The following is a 14,496-nucleotide window of genomic DNA, read 5'->3' as shown; positions in this document are numbered from 1 at the left end:
ATCGGTGGATCAGTGGGCTAGTGGGCACATTGATCAGTAGGCTAGTGGGCACATGGATCGGTGGATCAGTGGGCTAGTGGGCACATGGATGGGTGGATCAGTGGGCTAGTGGGCACATGGATCGGTGGATCAGTGGGCTAGTGGGCACATGGATCAGTGGGCTAGTGGGTACATGGATGGGTGGATCAGTGGGCTAGTGGGCACATTGATCAGTGGGCACATGGATGGGTGGATCAGTGGGCTAGTGGGCACATGGATTGGTGGATCAGTGGGCTAGTGGGCACATTGATCAGTGGGCTAGTGGGCACATGGATGGGTGGATCAGTGGGCTAGTGAGCACAAGGATGGGTGGATCAGTGGGCTAGTGGGCACATGGAAAGGGCTGATGAGCTGGGAGGGGGATAATGGGAGGAGATAACCACAAGGGAAGGAGCTGTGGGCGTCACTTTATTATAATTTATTATAATTTCCTGGGGGGGGGGAGAGGAGGGGGAGAGAGCAGCAGCTAACAGGAAGCTGGCGCAGGGAGTCATGGGAAATGTAGTCTTTATGACATGGCTGCTTACTGCTACAGGTGGCAATTACAAGAGAATGGCTGGGCCAAATTTGACAAATGAGGTATCGTTGGAAAGGTTTATTTAAGTACCAGGGCTCCGGAGTACTCCTTTAACCTGGTGACATTTAAGAGGTTTCTGAAAGAAGCAGCATCTTTTACCAGGTGATTGACACCCCCACAATGTGACTGTGGGGGTCTGATCGTTCTCTGGGGCAGCCGGAGTCCTCTCTTTGCGGGTCCGACGACAATAGCGGATCACCGATCAAAGGGGTATGTAATAGCATGGCATTGCTGAGTAAATGCAATGTAACAATTGTATTTGATAGTTCCCTACAGCGACTAAAAAGTGTAAATAAAATAATTTTTTAAAAGTTTTTAATGTAAAAAAGCCCCTCCACTAATTAAAAATTTCAAATCGCCCAACCCCCACCCTTCCGATTTTTAAAATGGATAAAATAAGATAAAAATAAACATCTAGAATCTAGTGTGCAGAATTGTCAGAACTATTAAAATATAAAATTGCTGTTCCCGTATGGATAACAGCGGAAACGGAAAACAATACTAGACTCCAAAATGACAGATTTTTGGTCATGTCACATCTTAGAAAAATGGACTACAAAGTGCTCAAAAAGTATAAGAGTATATATTGTATTGAGAAAATGTCAGTTCTGCCATAAAATGCACTTTGTAAAAATGAAACTCTCAAAAGTTGCAAAATGGCCGGCTTTTGGGATTTTTTTCTTCTAATTTTCTCCACAAATAGTAATATTTTCGTTTTTTCTTTACATTTTATAGTAAAATAAAGGTGTCATCACAAAGTGAAATTGATACCGCAAGAAAAAAAACTCTCTCATTGCTCTGTGGATGGAAAAATAAAATAATTTTTTCGTCTCTTAAAAGGCGAGGAGATAAAAACGAAAACGCCTTACTTTATCATTATGGCAAAACTAAATCTCTACAATTTTAATGTTTATCTCCTTTTATTTTATGAAAAGCTTTTTTCATAGTAAAAAGACTTGTTTGTATTTTGTAATTTTTGTTCCTTAATTTTACCCTTGTTAGTGGTTTCCCCATATAGCACAGATATCCACCCATCTTAAAGGTCCTCGTTTAATGTATTAGTAACCCATAGTCCTAGCATAGCTAAATGTATTCGAATAACTCCCAATAATCATTATAACCCCAAAAACTAAGTCAAAAGAGATATTTACATTTAAATTACATGCATTATGTGAATGGTCTGAATTCATGGATCCCAAAATGCCAAAACCGTGTACAGCATTGAATGGTTAAAGGGGTATTCCGGCCTTATGCATCTTATCCCCCTATCCAAAGGATAGGGGATAAGGTGTATGATCGCAGAGGTCCCACCGCTGGGACACCAAAATATTGGTGCAGCCCCCTGGCATTCTGTGCCGGGCGCTGCCTCCGAGACGTGACGTTATGACCACGCCCCCTCGTGATGCCACGCCCCTCCATTCAAGTCTATAGGAGGGGGCGTGACGGCAAAAGTCAATACTCTAATTAATGTCACATACAAAATATGGTCTGATCATGTAATAGTTTTACACTAAAGACAATATAGTAACAAGTGTTGGTCAGAACAAAGTACTGCAGAAAGGCAAAATATATAAATATAGTCCTAAAATATAGGATGAGTGTAACATAGACAATATCAGAATTTAATGGCCTTGCATATAAGTTTTTAAATATATATAGACAATCAATCCCCATACAAATGAACAGATATTTTATCTATGGCGTACCCATAATGACATGGGCTCCCTACTTCCCAACATGCATTTCAAGTACTTCCTCAGGGGGATATTATTATACCTTATTTATCAGAAAAATGCTGTAATTTTTACTATTCATTTAAAGGGGTACTCCGCTGCTCGGCATTTGGAACAAAATGTTCCGAACGCTGCAGCCGGCGCTGGGAGCTCGTGACGTCATAGCCGCGCCCCCTCATGGCGTCACACCCCCTCAATGCAAGTCTATGGGAGGGGCATGACGGATGTCATGCCCCCTCCCATAGACTTGCATTGAGGGGGTGGGGCATGATGGCATGAGGGGGCGGGGCTATGATGCCATGAGCTACCGGCTCTGGCAATCAGAACAGTTTGTTCCAAACGCTGAGCAGCGGAGTACCCCTTTAAAAAGACCGTGGGAAAATTAGCTCTAAGCCAATAGTGAAATAGTAAAAGCCTGTTACCGACTTTCTATCAAGGCCCTTTTATAGCAGAACTCTCCAGGTTCCTGGTTTTATAGAATCACACCAGGGTTTTTGGGGCATTTTTTTGCCCATGTCATGCACACTCACCTCCACTAGTGCTACACTGCCATTCCAGCCCAGCTGTATACATAATTTTCAGTACTGTAACTGGGTCATGTAATCACCAGCCTTACCCACAGGAAATCCGTGTTTTGTGTGTGTTAGAAGAAGTGGTCTGTCCTGGGTCAGCTGACTTCATGTGATCTACAGGATGACATCATCACCTATCAGATCTCTTCAGGCAGCTCACAGACCACTCTTCTCCCCTCCAGCTCTATCTGTATACTGCAGTTATATACCTCCCCTGAGGCTGTGTAGGCACTCTGTTTCTGCAGTTTTTTTCTGCCATTTTGCTGTGGATTTTATTAAATCTGCTGAAATACAGCACAATTTGCAGTAAAAAGCAAAGAATAAAATGCATCATGTGAACACATCCTGAAGACGAACTCATTTAAACACCTCAATTGGGATAAGATGTTTTCCAGCGAAGTACATTTCTGTATAGAATTGTGAGCACAGCTTTTTGGTGTAAAACAAGCTGTAATTCAGAATCAGTCCAAGAAAGGTAATGTAGAGTCAGAACCATTTTTGGTACATCCTGTAGAATGGAGCTGTAGGAAAGTGGGAGTCCTGTAGTCTGATATTTGGCCAGCAGGTGGCAGCAGATTGCCAAGTTTGTTCAGTGGGGCAAAAAAGTATTTAGTCAGCCACCAATTGTGCATGTTCTCCCACTTAAAAAGATGAGAGGCTCCTGTAATTTTCATCATAGGTATAACTCAATTATGAGAGACATAATTAGAAAAAAAAAATCTATAAAATCACAATGTCTGATTTTTAAAGAATTTATTTGCAAATTATGGTGGGAAATAAGTATTTGGTCAATGGCAAAAGTTCATCTCAATACTTTGTTATATACCCTTTGTTGGGAATGACAGAGGTCAAACGTTTTCTGTGCGTCTTCACAAGGTTTTCACACACTGTTGCTGGTATTTTGGCCCATTCCTCCAGGTAGATCTCCTCTAGAGCAGTGATGTTTTGGGGCTGTTGCTGGGTAACACGGTCTTTCAACTCCCTCCAAAGGTTTTCTATGGGGCTGAGATCTGGACACTGGCTAGGCCACTCAGAACCTTGAAATGCTTCTTACAAAGCCACTCCTTCATTGCCCGGGCGGTGTGTTTGGGATCATTGTCATGCTGAAAGACCCAGCCTCGTTTCATCTTCAATGCCCTTGCTGATGGAAGGAGGTTTACTCAAAATATCATGATACATGGCCCCATTCATTCTTTCCTTTACATGGATCAGTCTTCCTGGTCCCTTGGCAGAAAAACAGCCCCAAAGCATGATGTTTCTACCCCCATGCTTCACAGTAGGTATGGTGTTCTTTGGATGCAACTCAGCATTCTTTCTCCTCCAAACATGACGAGTTGAGTTTTTACCAAAAAGTTCTACTTTGGTTTCATCTGACCATATTACATTCTCCCAATACTCTTCTGGATCATCCAAATGCTCTCTAGCAAACTTCAGACGGGCCCGGACATGTACTGGCTTAAGCAGGGGGACACGTCTGGCACAGCATGATTTGAGTCCCTAGCGTCGTAGTGTGTTAGTGATGGTAGCCTTTGTTACTTTGGTCCCAGCTCTTTACAGGTCATTCACTAGGTCCCCCCCGTGTGGTTCTGGGATTTTTGCTCACCGTTCTTGTGATCATTTTGACACCACAGGGTGAGATCCGTGTCTGAAGGATCACGACTATGGGTCTGGAGTTTTGTGACATCACAACTTCGCACGCTTGAGACATCATGCCCCGCCCCCTCAATACAAGTGTAAGGGAGGGGGAGTGAGGGCTGTCACGCCACCTCCCATAGACTTGCATTGAGGGTGCGGGGCTATGAGGTCATAAGGGCACGGGGCTATGAGGTCACAAGTTGCCGGCTCCAGCGTTCGGAACAGTTTGTTCCAAACGCTGAGCAGCGGAGTACCCTTTTAATACTCAGCCCTTATACTAAGGGCATGTTGTTACGCAGTCCTTTTGCATACAAACCAAAAAAATGTCTGTTCCTATGAAATCTAGAAGCATTATTACTTGGCATTTTTATGAAAAATGAATGTCAGGAATGTAGGTCAAGCCATTTAAAAGGATTTTGTTTTGGAAAGTGACATGAATGCCAGGTCTGCTCCCACCTTAAGATGTACGATAAGAGCTGAAATATGGGGAATATGCAGCAGCTTAGTAGTTGGATACTGATCTTTGTTTGTCAACAGGGGGCGATAGTTATTGGACTTCTAAAATATAGTAGCCCAGAGGGGGTAATGAGACCACCAAGGCCATGCAATGCTCCCTTGGAAATAAGTATACAGACTCTATAGTGCCACCTATTGGCGGTCACTGCTGAACCCCCTAAAGAGGATTAAAAACTGATTAGGGATTACCAGCCAAACCAGAACCTTCTCCAAAAAGATTATTCTTTTTTTTTTTTCTTTTTTTTTTTGCAACTAAGATCATTTCAGAGACACATGTATTTCTTTTGAATAACAGCAAGCAGTGATCTTGAAATCTAATACAGAATGTATGACTTAGAATTCCGAATAATATTAATTTCTTATGTCTCTACAGTGTCAATAGTTTTTTAAAGTGACAGTGCCTATTTAAACAGCACCAACCTTATCCATTGACTGCATCTTGTGTTGCAGCTCAGGCCCATTTTGGGTATTAGTTTGTAACCCTTAAAGGGGTATTTTAAACTTGGATAGCACAGAACTGCCGTGGATACCCATCAGCACCCCCACAATTGTTTTTTGTGGTGCCAATGGGCTGACTATGTTTTTGCAGTCATTAATGTGCCCATGCCATGTACTGGATGAACCATTATGTTCTACAGTGGTAAGGCTCTACAATCCATACGTAATGGGAACATCCATTTTTGGGAATGGTTAAAACAGTCAATGCAAAACTGTTATCCTTACCAACATTTATCATTGTAAATGTATTTTACTCTAAAATGCTGTCTTCTCTGTTGTGTGACATAATAATTAACCATTTAGGTGGTTATGAGATCAGATGACTTAATTTTTTTTCTTTCACATAGAGTGGTATAGAATCTTTAATGGCTGTGGGGCATTTAAAGGGGTTGTCTAGGATTAGAAAAACACTGCTTGTTTTCAAAAATAGCACCACTCCTGTCCACAGGTTGTGTCTGGTATTGCAGCTTGACTCTGTTAAAGTAAATTGGACTAAGCTGCAGTACTACACGGAACCTGTGGACAGGAGTGGTGCTGTTTTTACAAAAAAAAGAAGCAACGTTTTTCTAATGCTGGACAAGACCTTTAACATGGGAGTCTTCTGGCCACAGACGCCTGTGATTAGTGTCCTACACTTGCATTCCTTTTGCTATATTACCGCTTGTCTGGACCGGACCATTTGCCTGCCTTCTGCGTGCCAATTTGGACCTGACTCTAGTTCTTCAGGCTTCACCTCTGCTAGTTACTCTTCTTGATTTTAGTTCCGATTTTTGCTCTGCATATCTCTCCTGTTTGGACCCTATGGCTTGCTCGTGATTATTCTTTCTGTGTCTGACCTTCTCTTTTCTCCCGACACAGTTAGTGTAGGGACCGTCGCCCAGTTGGGGGCTTCAGTTAACGGTGGCTGGTCAAATGAGAGAGAGACAAAGGCTGGTGTCAGTTCAGGGCTGCACTGTTCCCTACCTTACTGTCTATAATCCAACCAAAAATATCTTAAAGGGGTATTCAGGGCAAAAACATTTTATCCCCTATCCAAAGGATAGGGGATAAGATGTCTGATCGCGGGGGGCCCGCTGCTGAGACCCCCCGCGATCTCCCTGCAGCACTCGCATTCTATGCTGGTGCTGAATCTCCAGTTTCGGAAACCTCCGGGACTGGGGACGTCACGCCATGCCCCCTCCATTCATGTCCATGCCCCCTCCCATAGACATGAATGGAGGGGGCGTGGTGTGACGTCATGTCCCCAGTCCCGGAAACCCAGAGGTTTCCGAAACTGGAGATTCAGCAGGGAGATCGCGGGGGGTCTCAGTAGCGGGCCCCCCGCGATCGGACATCTAGGATAGGGGATAAAATGTTTTTGCCCGGAATACCCCTTTAACAACAAAGTGTCAATCAGACCTTAACCAAGACAGAGGAAAGGGCCCCCTTTTATGCAATTGGGTGGAGTTACCCTTCTGAGCTGTCCTTGGAGATTAGGGACAGTTAGGAATTAATGTTTCGCTCAACTCCTATAAAGTGTTATTGAGAAGGTGAATAAGAGAATATCACACCCAAAATACTCAGAATCGGAGGCTACACATGGTGGAGCAGCATGAAGGTGCGAGTCCTGATAGGTGTCTCTTTATTGTTGTGTAGTATTATATCATCTCGGAGTTCGGGTGACTGGATTCCTTCTCTGTGTAGTCACCGCCTGACATGGGTGGAGGAGATCAGGTTCCCAAACGGTTTAAAATCTATTTGGAGGAGAGATTTTTCATGCAAATTCACCAGGTCTTTCTCATTTGCATGATTTGCATTGCTTTGCATGCAGGCTACATTTTCCCAGTCCTGAGGATGGAGACTGACTAATGCTGCACCTCTTAACCCTTTAAGTTCCATACATTGTAGACCAGAATATTGGAGCAGGTAGGCCTTTTCTTCACCAAGTTGCTCAGAAAGACAAAAAAAGATGAATGGCGATGCACTGCATAGTCTGGCTATCCTCACTCATTGTGCATGATTCGCCCATGATAAATCACCTTGGAGTGCCAGTCTCGTTGTCTAGAAAAACAGGCTGGTTTCTCCATTAGTTGTGTCCGGTATTGCAGTTTCGTTGCATTTATTAAAATAAATTCGGCTAAGGCTCAGGCGCAATACCACACACAACCTGTGGACAAGTGTGGTGCTGTTTCGGAACAAAAGCTTTCATGTAGAGCTTTCTGTATAGAGTCAGCTCACCAGTTTGCAGTCCAATTCGCACACAACGTAGAGTGTATCCATTTGGAAGCACGGAATAAAGGCCGCCCGGATCCCAGAGCAGGACATAAATGCAGCGAAGACTGATGATTCCAGCTCCCGTAAAAAAAATTATTAATTAAAAATAGTACAAAAAGTTGATGTGAATAAAAAAATGCAAATGAAACGCTAACACGTTTAGGTTTATCAATAAACCTTAAAGGGGTATTCCAGGAAAAAACTTTTTTATATATATCAACTGGCTCCAGAAAGTTAAACAGATTTGTAAATTACTTCTATTAAAAATTCTTCATCCTTTCAGTACTTATGAGCTTCGGAAGTTGAGTTGTTCTATTCTGTCTAAGTGCTCTCTGATGACACGTGTCTCGGGAACTGTCCAGAGTAGAAGCAAATCCCCATAGGAAACCTCTTCTCCTCTGTGCAGTTCCCGAGACAAGCAGAGATGTCAGCAGAGAGCACTGTTGCCAGACAGAAAAGAACAACTCAACTTCAGCAGCTGATAATTATTGAAACGATTAAGATTTTTTAATAGAAGTAATTTACAAATCTCTTTACCTTTATGGAGCCAGTTGATATAAAAAAAAACAAAAAAAAAACGTTTTTTTCCAGGAATACCCCTTTAATCATCGCTAAGATTTATTGATAAACCGAAGTGTGTTGGCGTTGCATCTGGCTTTTATATTCACATCTACATTTTGTACTATTTTTTATTAATTAATTAAAGATTGATTTTTTTTTTTTTGGGGGGGGGGGAGCTTGAATCATCGGTCTTCTCTGCATTTATGTTTTTCTAAGAGGGGGATTGGGGTATCTGAAAATTGTTATTAAATAAAACTATCACCCCCATAATCTATCACTTAAAATAATGTTCTCACAAATTGTCCAAGCTTCAGCGTGTTTTTGCTTGATTTACCCCTGACAGGTAGTCCATTCACTGTCAGTGTGGTGCTGTCTTCAGTTCTCCGACTCCTCCCTCTCCCAAGATGACACATCATCCTCTGGTCTCAGGAAGCCCCTGAATTATGTCATCACCTTTCACCAGCCCCTACAGCCCACATCATTATCCCCACTGTCATATATATATATATATATATATATATATATATATATATATATATGTATCTTGATTGTTAACAGCATGCTGCCATGTGCTGAACAATGCCACTACAGAGGAGAAGACAGGAAATGAGTACAGCAGCTTGTGCACGCTTGATGTGTGGAGCAATGTTCTGCAACAGTTCTGGGCGGGGAACTGGCTGGAGAGCTATGGGAGGGGAGTAATGAAGAGCTAAGGGAAAACCATTGCATTCTGGTAATTGTAGTACTTGGCAACTGCTCAACCTGCTAGTACAGTGATTATCTGACAGATGAAGAGACTAACAGACACACTAAACAAATACATACATTTTTGATGGTTTCGGGAACAGGTAAGCAGGGCTATATGCTTCAGCAGCATTTATTTTTTTATACTTGACATCGGAGTACCCCTTTTAAAGAAAATTGGGACATAGGTGTTATCACAGCTCAGACTAGATGCTTGGAAGAAGAGGTAAAAAAAAAAACACAGGGGGCGATCCCTGATGAGGTATATCTACCGGTGTGTACCCTACACCACACCCAGGTGATATACCAACCTTGGAAGTAGCTGCGCTGGACTGTGCCACGCTTAAGAGGGTGGAGATACTTGAGGTTACTGGCTGCTGCACTCTTACCGGTAACGGACCACCAGGATGGTGTCCGATAGAGGACAGTAGAAATAAAATAAGAAAAAAATGGTTCGGCGATGCGCTGCTCAGTGTTTTGTCGATAAAAACGACTCGAGTGGCACAGGACAATAAATACTTTATTGGTGTAACAGGGACAACGCGTTTCAGCATCCACTGATGCCTTCCTCTGATCCACTTACAGTTCCCAGTTCTAGTGCTGGGTTGCTGGAGAGGAGTCCTGTTAGGTATCCATGCCGTCTCGGTCCGTCCGGACCGAGACGGCATGGATACCTAACAGGACTCCTCTCCAGCAACCCAGCACATGGCAAGCACTAGAACTGGGAACTGTATGTATGTGAACCTGAGGAAGGCATCAGTGGATGCTGAAACGCGTTGTCCCTGCTACACCAATAAAGTATTTATTGTCCTGTGCTACTCGAGTCCTTCTTTATCAACAAATCACTGAGCAGTGCCTCGCCGAACCGTTTTTTTTTTTTCTTATTTTATTTCTACTAGCTCAAACTAGAGGAACTTCGTAGAGCAGTACACATACGGCACAAATTCTGTGTAAATGAAAAATGAGATATATCGTGTTTTATATTGTGTAATAACTGCCTGTGAAAGTTAAACACTAGATCACGGATTACGGCAGTAGACACACCTGATTATTTGCATGAACTACACAATCTTCAGTTGTTTATCATGAAAGTTCCCCATTCATGTGTTTGACCACGGTTACGCATTTGCATGCCGTTTAAATCTGATATCTCTGTCGCCGACCATAAGAGCACTTAGCCTGAGCCCTGGTCTGTAAGGCACAAATTGTACTAAACCTTTTTGTCTCCAAAATTCCTGATCTCCTCCACTAAGGGGAAAGAATGGCTTGTGTCACTCAGTGGCATTCCAGCACCCAGGAAGCCTTTTTCCTACTCAAATTCTGCATTCGAAAGCAGCATAAAGAGATTACGTGCCCTGTAAGACACTGGTGAGGCAAGAATTCTTCAGGAGGGCCATTGACTTTTACATGGGAACACACTGGTCACATTGAATACCCTTCAATATCCTTGCGTATATCCCCTGTAGACTCCTATGGGCCTGTCTACAAGGCTGTGTTCACGTCTGTGTAGTGTTTTCAGTTCATAACGGTGATGATGTGCCAGATACATTACAAAACAGACACCGATGGCCCCTCATGTACTCTTTTGACCTATAATGAGGGTCCAATGTGCAGCTTGTTTTTCCAGGCGAAAGTGAAGGAATCTGTGATGCTGATGCAAACAGAGACTAAGTAACATATTCCATAATAGGCAAGAAAGAAGTGGAGCACTCACCAGGTCAATCGATGTCAGCAAACTTCTTTATTTCATACTAGCTGAGTACCTGGTTTTTCCTTCCTAATCCTTGTTGGGTAGGAAAATAAACAAAGGAGGAAGCTTTTGACTGCCTATCCCGTCCTCATATATTGTTGTCATATCCCAACCCCATATCCGGTCCTCCTATCCCGACCTCTTATCTCAACCTCCTATCCCGTCCTCCTATCTTGACCTCCTATCCCGACCTAATATCTCGTCCTCCTATTTCGACCTCCTATCTCAACCTCCTATCCCATCCTCCTATCCCGACCTCCAATCCCGTCCTCCTATCCCGTCCTCCTATCTCGACTTCCTATCCCGACCCGTAATACGTGTACCAGGTATTGAAATATCTCCAGCCGTACGGAAGTTATGTGGGAACATACATTTCCCATCCCTTCTTTATTTCACATTAGCTTGGCAGCATACAAACATGCATGGGAGAGCTGCGCTCTCCCATGCATGTTTGTATGCTGCCAAGCTAATCTATCTATATATATATATATATATATATATATATATATATATATATATATATGTATGTGTGTATGTTCCAGCATCACGTTCCAAAGATATTAACATGAAACTTGGCACACATGTTACTTTATATGTCAACAACAAACATAGGATAGGTGATTTAACCCTTACTCACCCCTATTTGCCAGGGTCGGGGTTTTTGTTTAAAGTCCCATACAAGTCTATGGGAAATATGTTACTGCATAACTTCCAAATGGCTGGAGATATTTCGATAATACTTGGTCACATGTTACTTATATGTCCACTTAAAATATAGGATAGTTAATTTAACCCTTAACTACCCCCATTTGTGAGGGTCGGGGTTTTTGTTTAAAGTCCCATGCAAATCAATGGGAAATGTATGTTCCCACATAACTTCCGTACGGCTGGAGATATTTCAATACCTGGTACACGTATTACGGGTCGGGATAGGAAGTGGAGATAGGAGGACGGGATATGAGGACTGGATATGAGGACGGGATAGGAGGACGGGATTGGAGGTCGGGATAGGAGGATGGGATAGGAGGTTGAGATAGGAGGTCAAGATAGGAGGACGGGATAGGAGGTCGAGATAGGAGGTCAAGATAGGAGGACGGGATATGGAGTTGGGATATGACAACAATATATGAGGACGGGATATGAAGTCAAAAGCTTCCTCCTTTGTTTTCCTACCCAACAAGGATTAGGAAGGAAAAACCAGGTACTCAGCTAGTATGAAATAAAGAAGTTTGCTGACATCGATTGACCTGGTGAGTGCTCCACTTCTTTCTTGCCTATTATGGAATATGTATTTGGACTGTTCTGTGTGAGCACTGGGAAGGTTCATTTGTAAGGAAGAGTCTAGCGGACTAGTGGATAGCGAAGTAGCAGTGCCGAGTTATCTCTGTTAAGGACTGAGAGACTAAGTAACACTGAACAAGTTATTTAGTTCAATGTTTTATGTATAAACAAATAAATTAAACTCCCGTAAAGTCTTAGGTTAAATTAATGTTTATTGTACCTCTTAAGGGGTTACCCCCTATAGCGTAAACCTTTTACGTAAGACCCCCCCCCCCCTAAAATGTAACTTTATTTTTCTTCTTGGAGTTACTAATAAACCTATAATAGTTTTAAACCCACAGTGATGCCCTAATAGCGCCCACTATAGGTGTGCTGCTCTCACCAGCTCCACCAACAAGGCTCTAGTCACAGTGGAACATTGATTGTTATTTATTGTGTGCGATCAATATGGCTTATTTATTGATTTTTTTTATCGATTGCATACAACAAATAGCAATCAAAATAACATTCCACTGTGACAAGGGGGCAATCCCTTAGGGGCTGCGAATATCAATGTTTTATGTGGCTTTTTGCGATATAATAATACGGCCCCCCGGGAAAACTTGCTATTATCTGCTCAGGTCGGCTCCCATGTGCGGCTGCAGGCAGGGGGCCGGCCAGACCATGTAAAGACAAATTTAAATACTAAAAGTCAGTGTTTCCCAACCAGAGTGCCTCTACTCCCTGCTGGGAGTAGTAGTTTCACATCAGCTGGAGGCACCCTGGTAGAAAAACACTGAGCTAAGTAAAAGGGCACAAGGAGGAGAAAAAAAAAAAAACTTCTGCTCCCCTACTCCCGGTCCCTGGAGATGCCATTTCCCTCCGTGTGGTCCGATGTCTCCTCTCTTCTCCATACAAGCAGTAGGACCTTTCCCTTTTCAGACAATCACTGGCCGCAGAGGTGTCACGTGTCAAGCCAGTGATTGGCTGATGGGGAAAGGTCTTTTTTGGCTGCAAACACACTAGGTTTCCCGGATCCCGCGGAAGATTTAAAAACTGTCCAGGAAACCCAGTGTATTTGCTGCAGTACAGAAAGCTACCTACCGGGGGGTAGAATGTGACATGGGGAGATAATGTGACGGGGGAGAGAGAATGTGACGGGGGGAATGTGATATGGGGAGAGAATATGACGGGAGAGAGAATGTGACGGGGGGAGGGAGAATGTGACGGGGGTAGAATGTGACGGGGGGGGGAGATGTGAAATGGGCGGTGGGCATAAAATAGGTGGATAGATGTGAAATAGGGGGATTTCACCATTTATTTATTATATCACATTGCATATCGAAATCGCAATATTTAGACCCATAATCACACATCGCAATCGCACATTTTCCCCATATCGTGCAGCCCTAGTCTTGATACAAAAAAGTGCCCGCTCAGTCAGTCATGGGCTGCAGCAGTGACCCATCTCAGCCACAGACTGGCTGAGCGGGCACCTACATGTGTTGAGACCAAGACCAGGAAGTTCTGCACAGTGGGACCAGGCTCCACCGACAAAGCAGCAGTGGACTATCTGGGCAGGTGATTGCACTTGTTTTATTCTTTTTACCCAAGCCAAGCCCATTCCACTGTAAGGGTATGTTCACGCAGATTTGATGCACAGGATTGGCTGCTGCAGATTTCAATGTAAACTAAATGACTGAGCGCAGCTTCTATTCTGCAGTTACAAATCCTGCGCATTAAATCTGCGCAGGATCCTGTACGTGTGAACGTACCCTAAAAAGGATTCCACAACCCATTAAAACTGGTCAGTTAAAGAAAACTCTGGTTCATTTGACCCAATTATGGAGCTGAGTCTAGGACAACCAATGTCCACTCAGAGCAGCCTGTAATTTAAAGGGGTACTCCGGCCCTGAGACATCTTATCCCCTATCCAAAGGATATGGTGGATAAGATGTCTCACCACGGGGGTCCCGCTTCTGGGGACCCCTGCTATACCTGTTTGAGCTGCACACCGCGGTGCCAGCTCACAAACAGCCGGGTGGCGACTCCGCCTCCGCCATGCAAGTCTATGGGAGGGGGCGTGATGACCATCACGCCCCCCTCCCATAGACTTGCATAGTGGGGGCGGGAGGTGACATCACACGGTGGCGGAGTCGTGACGTCACGATACTCCGGCCCCGTGGTCGCCACCCGGCTGTTTGTGAGCTGGCACCGCAGCGTGCAGCTCAAACAGGAGGGTGGCGAATACAAGATTGCGGGGGTCCCCAGCGTCGGGACACCCGCGGTGAGACATCTTATCCCATATCCTTTGGATAGGGGATGAGTTGTTTCAGGGCCGGAGTACCCCTTTAAGGC

The 14,496-nt window shown here is 43.8% G+C and overlaps 1 protein-coding gene across 3 annotated transcripts in view; it reads left to right on the top strand.

Annotated features, from left to right (window-relative positions):
* Positions 1-14,496, top strand: part of N6AMT1 (N-6 adenine-specific DNA methyltransferase 1) — a 44,827-nt gene that overhangs the window by 17,606 nt on the left and 12,725 nt on the right. Inside the window, exon 8 of one of the 3 annotated variants that reach the window (XR_008848281.1) lies at positions 1,352-1,427. The exons of the other annotated variants lie outside the window; for them this stretch is intronic. The gene's annotated coding sequence lies outside the window, so the exon portion shown is untranslated. Of the gene's footprint in view, positions 1-1,351; positions 1,428-14,496 lie in introns of those variants that run through there. 3 annotated transcript variants of the gene reach the window in all.

Source organism: Hyla sarda, chromosome 10, assembly GCF_029499605.1.
Source record: "Hyla sarda isolate aHylSar1 chromosome 10, aHylSar1.hap1, whole genome shotgun sequence".
Taxonomy (NCBI): domain Eukaryota; kingdom Metazoa; phylum Chordata; class Amphibia; order Anura; family Hylidae; genus Hyla; species Hyla sarda.
The sequence above is the reverse complement of the archived record's forward strand: the minus strand, read 5'-3'. Positions and strand labels throughout refer to the sequence as shown.